This window comes from Salvelinus sp. IW2-2015, unplaced genomic scaffold (genome assembly GCF_002910315.2).
Source record: "Salvelinus sp. IW2-2015 unplaced genomic scaffold, ASM291031v2 Un_scaffold3210, whole genome shotgun sequence".
Classification (NCBI taxonomy): Eukaryota; Metazoa; Chordata; class Actinopteri; order Salmoniformes; family Salmonidae; genus Salvelinus; species Salvelinus sp. IW2-2015.
This window is the reverse complement of record NW_019944497.1, coordinates 5,301-23,763: the sequence shown is the minus strand read 5'-3', so window position 1 is coordinate 23,763 and position 18,463 is coordinate 5,301. Positions and strand designations below refer to the sequence as shown.

The window sequence follows — 18,463 nt, the reverse complement described above, 5'->3', positions numbered from 1 at the left end:
AGAAAGACAGCTGTGAAAGACAGCTGTGGAATGTGTTGGGTGGACAAGAGGAGAGCAACGTGTTATACAGGGTAGACAGATGGACCTCTGTGGATAGATGGAGGGGTTGAGGTCAGGAGGTGAGAACAAATCCCTGAAGGGAGTAATAAGGGTTTGGTATCTTGTTACTCTTTCCTGTTAAACCGTAGATGTAAGGATTGGAGAGAAGGAGTGTCTTAAGTGGGATATATATATACCTGATATGGGAGAAATGTGTGTGTGTCTGAATTACAGCTGTACAGAACCTTTGGAAGAATTAAACGTGGTTAAAGCTTCTCTAGTCCTTGAGTTAATTACTCTGAAAATAAGAACCTAATACATGTAAAACCGGGTTAGCGTTGTTTGTTGTTGGAACCGGGCTGAGCCAGGGTTGCGTTTAGTTTTTCAGGTTCTGGAACGTTCAATTGAAAGGAAACTGTGCCGCACCGAATGACCAGTTAAAAATGGGTGAACAGGGAGTACAGGAGGGGCTGAACACGCAGGTGCACCGGGCGGGGTTCAGACCCAGGGCCTCGAGCTTAATGATGAGCTTGAGGGTACTATGGTGTTGAATGCTGAGCTATAGTCAATAAACAGCATTCTTACATAGGTATTCCTCTTGTCCAGATGGGGTAGGGCAGTGTGCAGTGAAACGGCATTGTCTGTGGATCTATCGGGCGGTAAGCAATGAAGTGTGCCTAGGGTGTCAGGTAAGGTAGAGCTGATATGACTAGTCTCTCAAAGCACTTCATGATGACAGAAGCGAGTGCTACAGTCATTTCAGATAGTCATTTCGTTTTAGTTACCTTTGCTTTCTTGGGTACAGGAACAATGGTGGACATCTTGAAGCATGCGGGACAGACTGGGAGAGATTATGGCCGTTAACACTCCAGCCAACTGGTCCGTGCATGCTCTGAGGACACGGCTAGGGATGTAGTCTGGGCCGGCAGCCCTGAAGGTTAACACGCTTAAATGTCTACATGGGCCACAGAGGAGAGCCCACAGTCCGAATGCATGTGTAATGTGTTATTTGACACTTTTGCAAGTAGACAGCATTTCAACCACAAAATACACACCCAAGACTGAAGTTATCATTCTCAGCTTTAATTTCTTAACCTGTCAAAATGACATTTGGCACAGGACCAATGTTTCCGATGTGTTATAGCATTCGACCAGGTACTTAAAACAATCTGACCTGTTGTTAACAAAATGACTAATGCGTTCTATCAACCGACGGCATTCTGGTGAGCACTACTTTAGTCTTCTGGGCATCAAGTCGACAGAAGAGAAGCTGCATTGTATTAAACTATAGTTGACAAATGGCCTTCCTAAAATAATTAAGCAGAAACTGGTCTAAATTGGTGGTGAAAGTAGCCATTTAGGTTAATTATGGTGGATCAAACTGCACAGGTAGCCTTTGATTTGTTTGACAGACTTAATCACACACCCACGATATGCAAAACGGAGCCTGCAAAAACAGGATTGAGATGTTTATATGCCACCATATCCAAGCAGCATATACCAAAACTAGGGTACAAGCTTCAGGTTATTGTTAACGGCATATGTTTAAATGTCACAGAACAAAAACTGGAATATGTGTGCATGTAAATGTGTTCAGCAGCTATAACAGAACAAAAATTTTTGTTTTTCAAACAGATTTGAACAACCAGTAGCGAAGAAAAAATATATACACATTTGAAATCCAGAAGATTAGTAACTGAACACATTCCCTTTTACTACAAATTGCACTGGCAACCAACACTGTTCTCAACCAGCAAGCCAAAAGGTAACATTAACCACACGTATTTCAAACACAAGAAATGCACTAAAGTGTTTAATATTTTATCATTCAAGTAATGCAGGGTAGCATGAGCAGCAGCAACTCCCTGGCGGAAGCAAAAGCATACAGTGGAAACTAAAAGTGTCAGCAACTCAGAATTGTCATCCAAAGGAAAGACTCACCATTAGAATTATGTTGATTAGTATGAAGGATTTCAAAATCAGAAAGCCAAGTTCAGATGAGTAAAAGTTGTCCCTTTAATAACAGGTTGCGAGTTTTTAGCAGGTGGGGATATGCTTGGTTCAGATGCCAAACGTCACTATGGTCTTGAGAGCATCTCCGCTATCAAAAATGTCTTAACTCCCCAGGGGAGTAGCAAGTTTGGGAGTAGACAGCTTTGCCATTCTCATAAAACCAATATGTAACTATATTGGGATCAGAACTGACTGTTCAATGATACTGCCTTAATGCTACTGGAGCTGACACATTGAGTGCTTTCATTGTCACCGTCAGACCCAAAATCCTGAGAAACATCACTGCTGCTAAAATCCATGTTGCTTGAGGATGGCCCTCCTGTCAAGCCCTGTCGCTTCTGCCGAGGCATTTGAACCAGATTCCGCACTTGATGAGGCACGGGATCCAATTTCTTCACCTAAGATATTTTGGCTTGCCGAGGCATTATGGGTGGCCGCTTGCGCTGCGCGGCACTGTGGCCGGATGCTTCCGCTGCCGAGGCACCGTGGCCGGTTGCTTCGCCTAAGGTATTTGGGCCAGTCGTGACGCTTGCTGAGGCATTATGGGTGGCTGCTTCTGCTGAGGCACGGGAGCCAGTTGCGTCACCCGAGGTATTTGGGGCAGTCGTGACGCCTGATGAAGCACTGTGGCCAGTTGCTTCAGCTAAGGTATTTGGGCCAGTCGTGACACTTGATGAAGCATTGTGGGTGGCTGCTTCTGCTGCTGAGGCACGAGATCCGATTGCTCCACCTAAGGTATTTGGGCCAGTCGTGGCGCTTGATGAAGCATTGTGGCCAGTTGCTTCAGCTAAGGTATTTGGGCCATGTGCGTCGGAGACAACTTGCTGAGGCATTATGGGTGGCTGCTTCTGCTGCTGAGGCAAGGGATCTGGATGCTCCACCTAAAGTATTTTGGCCAGTTGCCACACTTGCTGAGGCATTTTGGGTGGCTGCTTCTGCTGAGGCACGGGAGTCGGATGCTTCACCCAAGGTATTTGGGACAGTCGTGATGCTTGATGAAGCATTGTGGCCAGTTGTGTCACCTAAGGGATCAGGGCCAGTTGCAACACTTGCCGAGGCATTGTGGGTGGCCGATTCCGCTGCTGAAGCATTATGGGTGGCCGCTTGCGCGGCACTGTGGCCAGTTGCTTCCGCTGCCGAGGCACCCTGGCCAGCTGCTTCACCGAAGGTATTTGGGCCAGTCGTGGCACTTGATGAGGAATTGTGGGTGGCTGCTTCTGCTGCTGAGGCACGGGATCCGGTTGCTCCACCTGCCGAGGCACGGGAGCCGGTAGGTTCCACTGCATTGTGGCCGGTTCCTTTTAATTTATTTTGGGGAATATATCTATAATTACCTACGAAAGAAAAGAARGTTTCAAATCGTAAAATGCCAGCATTTGAAGTTCTGGGATTTATACAGTGTTATTTTTAACTAGAAAAGCAAACGGCTCTGGGAAACAAATAATAACGTCAGCTAGGGAACCAGCCAGCTAACAGTTCACTTAGCTTGAAATGAAACCACTTTGTCAAAATTAGAAATGTGTCATATCTGAAAATGTAGCTAGCTAATGCTACACTATAAACATGCATCATGGACGCGTCTCCCTGTTAGGAATGCCATACCACGGTTGCACGGTTTGAAGATGTAATCCGGAGACAGGGGTTTTGTCCACCTCTTTAGCTATCATACTCTAACTCCACTGATATTAAAACTTGATCCTCCAGAAAACAGAGAGCAACACTTATGCAGCTCCAATATACAAAACATTTTTTTTTAAGCAGCGTTCCACAGGATTACCAACACAGACTGACGAGCTCAAATAGACAGACGGCTTCAATATGGCAGACCAATCCGAACTCCTCTCTCTGTATGTCCAGCCCACTCATTATCTCAGACAATCATGGCTAGTGAGAAGTTTGCTTACTATTACTGTGGCTTAACCAGCAAGGTAATTTAACAATTGTTTTTGTATTTACAGGTGACATACATGTTTGTTATTAAGGTACATGAAAGTTCACATGTTCGAGAAGGAATTTCTGCCAAAAAAACGCATTTAGATTTTTACGTTCAAACGGCTCTCCTGTGAAGTCGTGACTTGCAACATACACCTAGTTTCCTGAATCGAGTCACATGTGTTATCAAAACTATGAAATGTCTTCACTATTATTCTACAATGTAGAAAATAGTCAAATTAAAGAACCCTTGAATGAGTAAGTGTGTCCAAATGCGAGTGCTACTGCATGGTAGACAAGAGATTGTCCGAGAACACAGAATTTAATTTTTTTACATGAAAGCAGACCATTGAATGCATATACCAATTTCATCCGTGTCATGAGTCTTTAGCCAAACAGGCAGTCGACTACAGCAGGCAAATGTGTTCATTTGTGTCAATGTTTGTGAATGAGTTCATGTGACACATTATGCTAGCTAAGCTTCCCTGCTAGTGCCTTGCCGGCTTCATCATTGGAACTGAATGGATCCATTTAAGGTCTGAGTTTCTCATACTATGTAGTTAGATGATTTCACCAACAAAATTGGTTTAGAAAAATTACTTGTTCTTATTTTTTTTTATTTTACCTTATTTAACCAGTTAGGCCAGTTTAAGAACAAGTTCTCATTTACAACTGCGACCTGGCCAAGATAAAGCAAAGCAGTGCGACAAAAACAACAACACAGATACACATGGGATAAACAAACGTACAGTCAACCACAATAGAAAATCTGTATACAGTGTGTGCAAATGAAGTAAAAGTACGGCAATAAAATAGGCCAATAGTGCGAAGTAATTACAATTTAGCAATTTACACTGGAGTGATATATGTGCAGTGAGGATGTGCAGTTGAAATACTGGTGTGCAAAAGAGCAAAAAACAAAACAAATATGGGGATGAGGTAGGTAGTTTGTTGGATGGGCTATTTACAGATGGGCTGTGTACAGCTGCAGCGATCGGTAAGCTGCTCTGACAGCTGACGCTTAAAGTTAGTGAGGGAGACATAAGTCTCCAACTTCAGTGATTTGCAATTCGTTCCAGTCATTGGCAGCAGAGAACTGGAAGGAAATGGCCAAAGGAGGTGTTGGCTTTGGGGATGACCAGTGAAAATACCTGCTGGAGCGCGTGCTAGGGTGGGTGTTGCTACGGTGACCAGTGAGTTGAGATAAGCTTGCAAGTATACTCCCGCCTTATAGATAACCTGGAGCCAGTGGGTTTGGCGACGAATATGTAGCGAGGACAGCCAACGAGGAGCAACAGGTCGCAGTGGTGGGTAGTATATGGGGCTTTGTGACAAAACGATGCACTGTGATAGACGTGCATCCAATTTGCATGATCGGCTAGAAAGTCAGAAGGGATGGCAGTTTTGTGATGACGTGAGGCGTTCTGTTGTCTGTTTGGGAATATCTTTGTGTATTGATAGGTTAAACCTTCCTCCAGGCATTGTAAGATCAAGTACACTGAGATGCCATTTTTTAAGACCCTGTGGACGATAAATGGACTTGCAGGAGGAATGAGCTATAGGTTAAAAATCTATTGACGCTCATGGTGAATCAATAAAGGAAACAAAAAAAACATTAATAAATGTTATAGCTAATATTTATATTCTTATGACTAAACACATTCTTATCTCATCTTCTCGAAAAGCATTGTGGGGTCTGAAACGGTTTGGCCTACAAACTATATGACCATATGGAAAGGGGAGACCTCACGAACATGGTTCCGTTTTGCTCTACGACCAAACAAGTTTCACGACTCATCTGAAGGTAACCCATACAAACTAATGGAAGTATGGAGGTAGTTGTGCCAACATACATAAAGGGTTAAATATGTGCCATCACCTAGATATGGACATACTCAAAACTTTGCCATTTATAAAAAGGTGTTATTCATGTGTTTCTGTGGGCTATAGTAGCAAAGGCAAAATTCTATATTGCCATTGGAAATGTTGATACCTTAAGTGTCCCAAAAATCATACAGCTAATTGATCATGGTTTTGAACATTTAAAAAATTAGTTAGCTTAGTACTCTCCCTAAGGCTCAGACTGACATTGAAGAATAAGTCTGGATTGTCAACACAGTGTACATTTGCATGCTACATAACTACATCTAAAGTGCACTACATGACCAAAATGATGTGGACACCAGCTTGTTGAACATCTCATTTTCAAAAATCAATGGGCATTAATATAGAGTTGGTTCACCCCCTTGAGCAACCTATAAAAGCTCAACTCTTCTGGGAAGGCGTTCCTAGATATTGAACATTGCCTAGCGGGGACTTCCTTCCATTCAGCCGCAACAGCAATTAATGAGGTAGGAAACTGATGTTGATTGATTAAGCCTGCTCGCAGTCGCATTCCAATATCATTCCAAGTGGTTTCGATAAGGTTGAGGTCAAGGCTCTTTGCAGGCCCATCAATTCCTTCCACATCCAACTCAAAACCATTTTCTGTAATGGACCTTGCATTGTGCACAGGGGCAATTGGGTCATGCTGAAACGCAAAGGGCCTTCCCAAACTGGTTTTCCACAGTTGGAAACAACAAGAATATGGTCTAGAATGTTTTTGTACGCTGTAGCGTTAAGATTTCCCGTCACTGGAAACCTAAGCGTCTTGCCAAATCCATCAAAAACACGCCCCAGACCATTAATCCTGCCAGCCAAACTTATTTTGGCACTATGCCAGTCGGGCAAGGTAGCGTTGTCCCTGGCATCCGCGAAAACCCAGATTCGTCCTGCCACGAATGGAGTGATCAGTCTCTCTCCAGAGAACTCACTTCCATTGCGCTGAGGTCCAATAGGCAGCGAGCTGTTAAATCACCAAGTGTTGTACCGAAGGACAGACGATTACGCGCTACAGCACTGTTCTGAGAGTTTTGTGTTTTGCCTATCACATTAAACAGGACTTATTTGACAAACATGACTTGGAAAGTGTCATCCTATGACTGTGCCACGTTGAAAGTACTGAGCTCTGTTCAGTAAGGCTGCATGCATGGCTGTGTGCTCGATTTATAACACTGGCGAGGCCAAAATAGCCAAATCCAGTCATTTGAAGGTTGTCAACATACACAAAATATGACCATGAGTAAGGTCTGACATTATCGCAACACTATGAGCCAATCTTTGAACAACCAGTAGCAAATGTAAACACCAGATATTTGAAAACTGAGCCCATAATCCCTTTTACTACAAACTGCACTGGCAACCCACATCATCTGTTTTGAAGTGCAGCAAGCACAGTGGGCACAGGAGAACCCTCAGTATTTCAATGACACATTTTTATTGATTAAAAATCATGCAAGAGTAGCAAGAGCACCGGCAAGCTTCCTGGTCAAAACAAAACAAACAAAAACTGAAGAAATTCAAAAAACAGTGTCAGCAACAGAATCTTATTTCATCATTTGACAATTAACGTCTCACCATCAGCTTCTAAAAGGATGAATCCACCATTAGATTTTCCTGTTGGCAAGATACATGGTTATATAAGGACTTCAAAATTCAGGAAGCAAAGTTAAGATCAGATAAAGTTGTACGTTACCTTGGTAGGATCCTTTACTAGTGGTGGGTTGTGCTTGGTTCAAATATGCCAACATCAACTGTCATTGGGAGCTTTTCCAACTGTTAACATACAATGTTTCCCAGAGTGTAGCGGGGTTTTTTGGGGAAAGAAGACAGTTTTGCCATTCTCGTAGTGCGAAATTGGAACTGTAGGAACGGAATTGGGATGAAGAACTGACTGTTCAACGATGCTGGCCTGAGAGCTACCAGAAGCCAAAATCTTTAAGTGCTTTTGTAGTGCTTCTGCTGAGACATGGGGCCAGTTGCTTCCTGGAGCATTTGGGCAGGATGGCAGACTTGCTGAGGCATGGCGTCGGTTGCTTTCTGCTGCTGGCAGCGTCCAGCTGATTTTGCGTCGGAGCTTGATGCCAACAACTTGCTTTGGGCATAGGGGCAGTTGATTCTGCTGCTTTTGGGAATTTGGCTGGGATGCCAGACTTGGCTTCATCTGGCTGAGGTCATGGCAAGTCGGTTGTTTCTGCTGCATTCAAGCTGGACGCCACATTTGCTAAAGGCATGAGGTCGGTTGCGTCTGGCCGCCGAGGCACAGTGGCCGGTTTGCTTTTGTTGCTGGGGCATTTAAAACCGAATGTCACACTTGCTGGGACATGGCAGTCGGTTGCTTCTGCTGCTGAGGCATTGGAGTTGGATGCCACACTTGTTGGGGATATTGGATTTTATACCAACTTGCTGAGGTTGGCTTAGGATCAGCGTCGGCTGCTTTTGCATTCAGAGCTGGATGCCACACTTGCTGAGGCTCTGTGGCATGCACCTGGTTGTTTCTGGTGCCCGAGGCATGGCAGTCGGATTGCTTTTCGCGGCCATTTGAGCAGGATGCCACACTTGCTGAGGAATGGGTGCCTGGTTGCTTCTGCAAATGTTGGTGAATTTGGCTGGATGCCACTTGCTATAAGGCTTCTGTGGCATGGCAGTTGGTTGCTTCTGCTTCGCTGAGGCACAGCACCAGTTGCTTTTTGCACTGCCGCCACACTTAATTTTCTTTAACTTCTTAGGGTAGGGGCAGTATTTAGTCCGGATGAAGAAGAATGCCCAGAGCAAACGGCCTCTACAAGCCAAAAAGCTAGAATATGCATATTATATAGTAGATTTGGATAGAAAACGTCTGAAGTTTCGAAAACTGTTTTGAATGATGTTCTGTGAGTATAACAGAACTCATATGGCAGGCAAACATGAGAAAAAATCCAACAGGAAGTGGGAAATCTGAGGTTGGGTCGATTTTCAACTCAAGCTCCTATTGAAGATACAGTGGGAATATTGGTAATGTTGGCACTTCCCTAATGCTTCACTAGATGTCAACAGTCTTTAGAACCCTTGTCTGATGCTTTCTACTGTGAAGTGGGGGCACAGAAGAGGGGATTGAGTAAGGTCCTATCATGAGCTGACATGCGCGTTCATGTGAGAGCGAGCCTCTGTTCCATCGCACTACTGAAGACAATGGAAATTCCTCCGGTTGGACATTGAAGAATATATGTTAAAAACATCCTAAAGATTCATTCAATACTTTTGTTTGTTTATGTTTTTTACGGACTGTAATATAAATTTTAACTTTTCGCTGGACCTTGCCCACGGCGTCGTGAGTTTGGAAAGTGAACTGAACGCTAGACAACAAGGAAGGAATTTGGACATAAATTTATGAACATTATTCGACACAAACCAAACATTTATTGTGGAACTGGGGAATACATTCTGATGAGATCAAAGGTAAGTGACGTTTATGTTTTTCTGAACTTAGTTGACTGCACCAATATGGCGGATATATTTGTGTCTTGATTGGGCTCTGAGCGTCGACTCAGATTACTTGTATGGTTTGCTTTTTTCCGTACAAGCTTTTTTGAAATCTGACACAGGGTTGCATTAAGGAGAAGTGCGTCTAAAATTTCCATGGCATAACAGTTGTATCTTTTAAGCAATGTTTATTATGAGTGTTCCTGTAAATTGATTGTGGCTCCTGCAAAATCAAGGATGTTTTGGGAACTTCTGAACGTAAGGCGCCAATGTTAAACTCACGATTTTTGATATAAATAACTGAAATTTAACCGAACAAAACATACAGTATTTTGTAAAGCATGAAGTCCATGAGTGCATCTGATAAGATAAACCCAAGGTTAGTGGATGAATTTTATCTATATTTTCTGCTTTTTGTGAATCCTCTCTTTGGCTGGAAAAATGGCTGGTGTTATTCTGTGATAGGCACTCACCTAACAATCGTTGTTTGCTTTCGTCGTAAAGCATTTTTGAAATCGGACACTGTGGCTGGATTTTACCACAAGTTGTATCTTTTAAAATGCTGTAAAATAACATGTATGTTTGAGGAATTTTAATTATGGGATTTCTGTTGTTTTGAATTTGGCGCCCTGCAGTTTACTGGCTGTGAAAATGGTGACGTTATCGTCTCAACGTACCCTAGAGAGGTTAACTAGGCCAAGTCAGTTAAGAACAAATTCTTATTTTAACAGTGACCGCCCTAACTTGTACAGCCCACCGCCAAACGCCTAACCCGGAACGACGCTGGGCCAATTGTGCGCTGCCCCTATGGACTTCCCGTCACAGCATTTGTGATACAGCCCTGATCGAACCTCTGGTCTGTAGCGACGCTCTTAGCGCTGCAGTGCCTTAGACTGCTGCACCACTCGGGAGACCTTCTTGCTGGGGCATAGGAGCCGGTTCCTTTTGTTGCTTTAGAATAGGAGCTGGTGTCTTTTTATATACATAATTACATAGGAACCCAAGAAAATTTCAGCATAGTAAAATGCCATCATTTTATTAGTTATGGCACTATACAAAGTGTTATTTAACCTGAATTACTTTGTATAGTGCACACAAAATATGACACCTTTAGGTGGAGGAATAGCAGGTTTATTCTCCAATGAAACAAGGCAAACAAATCCAAGGAAATACATTTTAAAAATATAGCAGCAGAGAACTGGAAGGAACGGCGGCCAAAGTAGCGAAATTTGCTTTGGGGATGACAGAGTGATATACCTGCTGGATGGGCATGCTCCAGGTGGGGTGCTGGTATGGTGACAGTGAGCTGAGATAAGGCGGGCTTTACCTCGCAGGACTTGTAGATGACCTGGAGCCAATGGGTTTGGCGACAAGTATGAAGCGAGGGCCAGCCAACGAGAAGCGTACAGGTCGGCAGTGGTGGGTGATATATGGGGCTTTGGTGAAAAACAGATGGCACTGTGATAGACTGCATCACATTTGTTGAGTAGAGTGTGGAGGCTATTTTATAGATGACATCACGAAGTCGAGGATCGGTAGGATGGTCAGTTTTTACCGAGGGTATGTTTGGCAGCATGAGTGAAGGATGCTTTGTTGCGAAATAGAAGCCGATTCTAGATGCTTAATGTGAGTCTGGAAGGAGAGTTTACAGTCTTGCAGACATCTACGTATTTGTAGTTGTCACATATTCTAAGTCAGAACCGTCCAGAGTAGTGATGCTAGTCGGGCGGGAGGGTGCGGGCAGCAAACGGTTGAAAAGCATGCATTTAGTTTTACTTGCATTTAAGAGCAGTTGGAGGCCAGGAAAGGAGAGTTGTATTTCATTGAAGCTCGTCTGGAGGTTAGTTAAAACCTCTGGGATATGTGGGACGCAAGCATCCCGCATGGCCATCATCCAGTGAAAAGCAGTAAGCCAATTTCAAATAAATTGCTATAAAATTAACTTTCATGAAATCACACATGCAATACACCAAATTAAAGCTACACTTGTTTGTGAATCCAGACAACGTGTCAGATTTCAAAAAGGCTTTACGACGAAAGCACACCAACGATTATGTTAGGTCAGTACATAGCCACAGAAAAACAAAGCCATTTTCCAGCCAAAGCGAGGAGTCACAAAAAGCAGAAAGAGATAAAATGAATCACTAACCTTTGATGACTTCATCAGATGACACTCATAGGAACATCATGTTTACACAATACATTTATGTTCTGTTCGATACGTGCATATTTTATATTCACAAATCTCGGTTTACATTGGCGCCATGTTCAGAAAATGCCTCCAAAATATCGGAGAAATTGCAGAGAGCCACGTCAAATACAAGAAATACTCATCATAAAACTTTGATGAAAGATAAATGTTTACATATAATTAAAGATAAATTTGTTCTTAATGCAACAGATATACGAAATTACAAATAAATAATCCCTTACCTTTGATCATCTTCATCAGAATGCACTCCCAGGAATCCTAGTTCCACAATAAATCGTTGTTTTGTTCGATAATGTCCATTACTTATATGTCTAGTAGCTCTCTTTTGCTAGCATGTTTAGTGCACATGTCAAACGCTCGTGCAGATGCAGGTAAACTCGGACGAAACTTCAAAAGTTATATAACAGGTCAAATAAACTGGTCAAACTAAGTAGAGAAGGTTAGTACAAAGGACTTCCAATTCAGAGAGCAAAGTTAAAACCTCTACCACTTCTCTCGCACCGGATCCAGGATCTCCTCATCAAAAAAGCTGACTAGCATAGCCTAGCCTAACGGGACAGGGATATCAATATAATATAATTTTCATGAAATCACAAAGTCCAATACAGCAAATGAAAGATAAACATCTTGTGAATCCAGCCATCATTTCCGATTTTTGAAATGTTTTACAGCGAAAACACAAAATGTATTTATATTAGCTAACCACAATAGCCAAGACTCAACCGCATATTTTCACCATGTTTCTACCGCATAGGTAGCTATCACAAAACCGACCAAATAGAGATATAATTAGTCACTAACCAAGAAACAACTGCATCAGATGACAGTCTATAACATGTTATACAATACATTTATGTTTTTGTTCGAAAAATGTGCATATTTGAGGTTAAATCATAGTTTTACATTGCAGCTACCATCACAAATAGCACCAAAGCAGAAACAGAATAATTACAGAGAGCAACGTGAAATACCTAAATACTCATCATAACATTTATGAAAAATACATGGTGTACAGCAAATGAAAGATAAACATCTTGTGAATCCAGCCAATATTTCCGATTTTTAAGTGTTTTACAGCGAAAACACAATATATTATTTCTATTAGCACACTACAGTAGCCAAACACACAACGCAATTTAATCCGCCGCAAAATAGCTTGCACAAAAACGAAAAATAGAGATAAAATTAATCACTAACTGGAACAAATTCATCAGATGACAGTCTTATAAATCACATGTTATACAATACAATTATGTTTTGTTCGAAAATGTGCATATTTAAGAGCTACAAATCCTGATTATACATTGTGAATACGTAGCATCGATTCCAAGAATCTCCCGAGATATTTTGGACACTCACCTAATCTGACCAAAGAACTCATCATAACTTTACATAAAAATACTTGTTGTATGGCAAATGAAAAGATACACTGGTTCTTAATGGCAACCGCCGTGTTAGATTTTTAAAAAATAACTTTACCAATAACAAACAGCTTGCGTTATTGCGAGAACAGTGCTCGCCAAAACGGCAGAGAATAGGAATCAACATTTTCCACAGAAATACGAAATAACATCATAAATTGTTTCTTAACTTTTGCTGAGCTTCCATCAGAATCTTGTACAAGGAGTCCTTGGTCAGAATAAATCGTTGTTTGGTTTCAGAATGTCCTTTTCTTCTGTCGAATTCACGCCACAATGCTAGCCAATGTTGATAACGTTCCCAATTTCTCTCGACGCAAAGAACGGAAAACTCCAAAAGTCCCAATAAACGTTGAATAATCTGATAAAACTCGGTTGAAAAAAACTACTTTACGATGTTATTATCACATGTATCAATAAAATCAGAGCCGGAGATATTCGCCGTGTAAACCGAACGCTTATCAGAAGACAATATCGAGGTGCTTCGCTCGCCTTGGGTAGAGAAAGGAATTCCTGACCTGCCACTCCAAAGCTCTTGTTTCGACCTCAGATCGAGCTAGACACCCCATTCCAACTTCCCACTGCTGTTGACATCTAGTGGAAGGCGTATGAAGTGCATGCATATCGATAAATATAAGGCAATTGAATAGGCAGCCCTGAAACAGAGCTCGTTTTCAGATTTTTCACTTCCTGCATGGAAGTTCTGCAAAATGAATTGTGTTTTAACTCACAAGACATAATTCAAACAGTTTTAGAAACTTCTGAGTTGTTTTTCTATCCAATAGTAATAATAATATGCTTATTGTATGATCTAGAAAAGAGTACGAGGCCGTTTCATTTGGGCACGATTTTTCCCAAAGTGAAAACAGCGCCCCCTATTGAAAGAATTAAAGAGCAGGTTAAAGTGACAATTACCTTGCAGAATCATTCACTAGTGGTGGATATATGCTTGGTGCACCAATGCCAACATAACTGTCCTTGGGAGCATTTCCACTGTCAACAGGCATAGCCTCCCTAGGAGTGTAGCGGGTTTGGGAGAAGACAGTTCTGCCATTCTGTAGTGCGATTTGGAACTGTAGGAATAGATTGGGATGACACCCAACTGTTCAACGATGCTGGCTCTGAGAACTAGAAGCACCATCTTCAGTGCTTTTGTAGTGCTTCTGCTGAGACATTGGGCCAGTTGATCTGGGGTATTTGAGCTACATGCCATAATTTGCTGAGGCATGGGGTCAGTTGCTGCTGTGGCATGGCAGTGTGTTGCTTCCGCTGCTGGGACATTTGAGCTGGATACCTCACTTGCTGGGGTATGGTGACCGGTTCGTTTCTGCTGCGTTCAGCAGCCGTTTCTTCCTGCGTATTTGAGCTGGTTGCCACTCTTGCTGAGGCATGTCGGTCAGTTGCTTCTGCGGTAGAGGCATGGAGGCCAGTTGCTGCTGGGACATTTGAGCTGGATACCACACTTGCTGGGGTACGGTGGTCGGTTGCTCCTGCGGTAGAGGCGTGGAGGCCGGTTGCTTCTGCTGCTGGGGAAATTGAGCTGGATGCCACACTTGCTGATGCGTCTGCGGCATGGCGGTCAGTGCAGCGACTTGTTGCTTATGGACCATTCTACCTGGATACCACATCTCGTGAGGCTTCTGCGCCAGATGCCACACTTGCTGAAGCATGGCAGCCGGTAGCTTATGCTGCTGGGGCATTTGAGCTGTTTGCCACAGTTGTTGGGGTATGGCAGTCAGTTCCTTCTGCGGTAGATGCATAGGGGCTGGTTGCTTCTGCTCCTGGGGAAATTGATCTGGATGCCACACTTGCTGAGGTGGCTGGGGCATGGCGGTCGGTTCAATTTGCTGCTGAGGTTCAGTAGCTGGTTGCTTTTGCTGCTGAGGCATTTGAGCTGGATGCCACGCTTGCTGGGGCATGGTGGCCTGTTGCTTCTGCGGTTGATGCATTGTGGCTGGTTGTTTCTGCTGCTGGGGCATTTGAGTTGAATACCATGCTTGCTGCGGTATAGCTGTTGGTTGTTTCTGCAGTATAGGCATTGGGGCCAGTTGCTGCTGGGGCAAAAAACAAAAACACTAATGATTGGTTGACAATGGAGCCCCCACATGACAGCTTTTTGTAAAGTTCATGCAGTCGACATATAGACTCACGTCGGAAATGTTTTATCCCCAGAACGCAACACACTTTGAAAGGCGGTGAACAACAAATGTCACCGACCTGACAATAGTGAACAGCTTGAAGGTGCCCACTATCTCCATAAAATGTCTCCCTCATGTGGATGAAAAAAAACACAAGACAGCTACCCATCTCATCATCCTCTGACCGTCTACCCTCCTTTGTGGAAGCATTTTTTCCTAATGTTGTCTCAACTTTGATTGCAGTACACATCCACAAACACAAACTCGAATGCAAATGTTTAGATACCTAACTTGCTAAAATTAATGTGTAGCCTACAGTGCATAAATTAATGATGTGATTGAGGCTCTCTCTGGGTCTCGACCCCGCCCTGTGCAACTGGGTACTGGACTTCCTGACGGGCCGCCCCCAGGTGGTGAGGGTAGGTAACAACATCTCCACCCTGCTGATCCTCAACACTGGGGCCCCACAAGGGTGCGTTCTGAGCCCTCTCTTGTACTCCCTGTTCACCCACGACTGCGTGGCCAATCATCAAGCTTGCGGACGACACTACAGTGGTAGGCTTGATTACCAACAACGACGAGACGGCCTACAGGGAGGAGGTGAGGGCCCTCGGAGTGTGGTGTCAGGAAAATAACCTCACACTCAACATCAACAAACCAAAGGAGATGATTGTGGACTTCGAACGCAGAGGGAGCACTCCCCTATCCACTCGACGGGACAGTGTAGTGGAGAGGGGTAGTAAGTTTTAAGGTCCTCGGAGTACACATCACAAGACACAGACAGTGTTGTGAAGAAGGCGCAGCAGCGCCTCTTCACCTCAGGAGGCCTGAAGAAATTGCGCTTGTCACCAAGAACTCACAAACTCTACAGATGCAACAATCGAGAGCATCCTTTCGGGCTGTATCACTGCTGGTACGGCAGCTGCTCCGCCAAACCGTAAGGCTCTCCAGAGGGTAGCACAACGCCCAACGCATCTGCACAACGCATCACGGGGGCAACTACCTCCTCCAGGACACCTACACCCCCGATGTCAAAGGAGGCCATAAAGATCACAAGGACAACAACCACCCGAGCCACTGCTGTTCACACCGTATCATCCAGAAGGCGAGTCAGTACAGCTGCATCAAAGCAGGGCCGAGAGACCCTGAAAAACAGCTTCTATCTTCAAGGCCATCAGACTGTTAAACAGCCACCACTACCATTTAGTGGCTGCTGCAAACATACTGACTCAACTCCAGCCCTTTAATAATGGGAATTTATGGAATCTATGTAAAAATGTATCACTAGCACTTTAAACAATGCCCTTATATGTTTCATACCTACATACATTCACTCAATGTATATGTATATACTGTACTCTATCACATCTGCCACTAGCATACATATGCTTTATGTTTATACCCTACATTCTCATCATCTCATATGTATATAACTGTACTCTAACCATCACTGCATCTGCCTATGCCGTTCGTACCATCACTCATTCATATATCTTAGTACATATTCTTTATCCCTTTACACTTGTGTGTGTATAGTAAGTAGTTTGTGAATTGTTAGGTTCTCGTTGGTTATTACTGCTTGTCGGAACTAGGAGCACAGCATTTCGCTACACTCGCATTAACATCTGCTAACCATGTTATGTGACAAATAAAATTTGTTGACTTTGGTCTACATCGTTGCTTTAAGCCTTTCCACTCAAACGACCCTACTATATGTTTGCCTCTGAAAATTAAACTCAGATCATCAAAAGCATAAGTGTGTGGTGTGGTTTGCATGATTTGAGTGTTTAACTGCGTCTGTCTGATTTCAGAATTTGAACATGTTAACCATCTACTGTTGCTATGCTGAATGAAACACATGTTTTAAAAGGCATGTGTAAAATAATGGTGCCTAACTGCTCATTTAGCCTCTAATCTTCAAAGACCAAGTGAATTTTGTACTAGCAATAATTTAAACCGATCAATGAAGGCTGTAACAGCAGCCTTCCCTCTCTTCACGAGAAGAGAGGGTGTACAGGGATCGACCAAACACGCAAGCGTAGGCCAGTTCTCAACATGTTTAATAAAACGATAAACAGTGACCACAATCCGATACAGCCCTATTGGTGCAGAGAAACACAAAGACAGGAAACAACCACCACAAACCCAACACAAAAACAACACCTATATATGATTCCCAATCAGAGACAACACAAAACACCTGCCTCTGATTGAGAACCATATTAGGCCAAACATAGAAACAGACAAACTACCACAAACACATAGAATGCCCACCCGCTCACGTCCTGGCCAATACTCAAACAAGCAAAACACACAAGAACATGGTCAGAACGTGACAAGTGCAAGACAAAATGTGTTCCTACTTTAGAGCCGGGGTGTCAAACCATGGAGGGCTAGTGTCTGTAGGTTTTTGTTTTTTCCTTTCAATAAGACCTAGACAACTACTGTAGGTGAGGGATAATTAGGCTTAATTCAGCAATCAAGTACAAGGAAGGAACGAAAACCCACAGACACTCGGCCCTCCGTGTAATGAGTTTGAAGTGTGCTTTAGAGTAAGGGCTGTCAAACCTGTCAGGAACTCAATTAGAGAATCAACCACACTGAGAAATTTCTGAATTTCAAATCAACCCTAGCCCTACACCTACCACTTAGTCACTTATGGGCATTTGAAATGATCAGATAGGTTATAGCAATATGGTAATTGCTTCACCTTGCCTTCTGATAGGCTGAGCAATGTGGCCATATTGCTTAAACCTATTCAATCATTTCTGATTCACAGAAGTGTTTAGCAGGGTGTGGAATTTAGGGTCAATTTGGATTAGGAATCAAATGTAGTTCAGGGCTTACAGCTGTCCTTAATTAGCCAATGACATTAGAAGGGTCTGGGATTTGTTTAAATGGAGCAACCAAAAAGCCTGCCAGATACAGCAAAAGGGATATTTTGCTAGGGTTATACCGGCCATTAGTTCTGATACTGGGGAGTTTTGAGGTGCAAAATGGTAGTGATTGAATTGGATCGCTTTCAGGCTAGGTTTTTAAAGTATTGATCTAGTTTGTTTCCCTTGTCTTTCAGGTAGCTATGTTTCTAACATACTTTTTTCCCCTAAGAGTTTCTTGGCTTTGTTACGTGCTCTAATTGGAGGGAATAACCTGTTCTACATCAAGTGAGTTTCTACACATTATTTCAAATAACAGTTGTGGTTCCAATACTTCAAAGAATGCATTTTATTACTTTCTTCTAAACCTAGGTGATGGAGTCCTGCACCAGGTTCTGATGCAGCATGGCTCTATGCAGGCTCACTTAGTCTAAGGATATGGTAATTACAACTCTCCAACAGTCCATTCAGCGCACTGACGCGAGAGAACAAAAC

General features: G+C 43.1%; 1 long non-coding RNA gene across 2 annotated transcripts; it reads right to left on the bottom strand.

The window, feature by feature from the left end:
* Positions 1-2,460: 2,460 nt before the first annotated feature.
* On the bottom strand, positions 2,461-14,093 carry LOC139025746 (uncharacterized). 2 transcript variants are annotated; one of them, XR_011477365.1, is made up of 3 exons: positions 13,870-14,093; positions 3,303-3,386; positions 2,461-2,839 (listed from the first exon to the last, which is right to left on the bottom strand). It is a non-coding gene; the product is annotated as an uncharacterized lncRNA (long non-coding RNA). The 2 variants fall into 2 exon arrangements; XR_011477364.1 differs by lacking the exon at positions 13,870-14,093 and adding an exon at positions 10,433-10,445.
* Between the last annotated feature and the right edge of the window lie 4,370 nt (positions 14,094-18,463).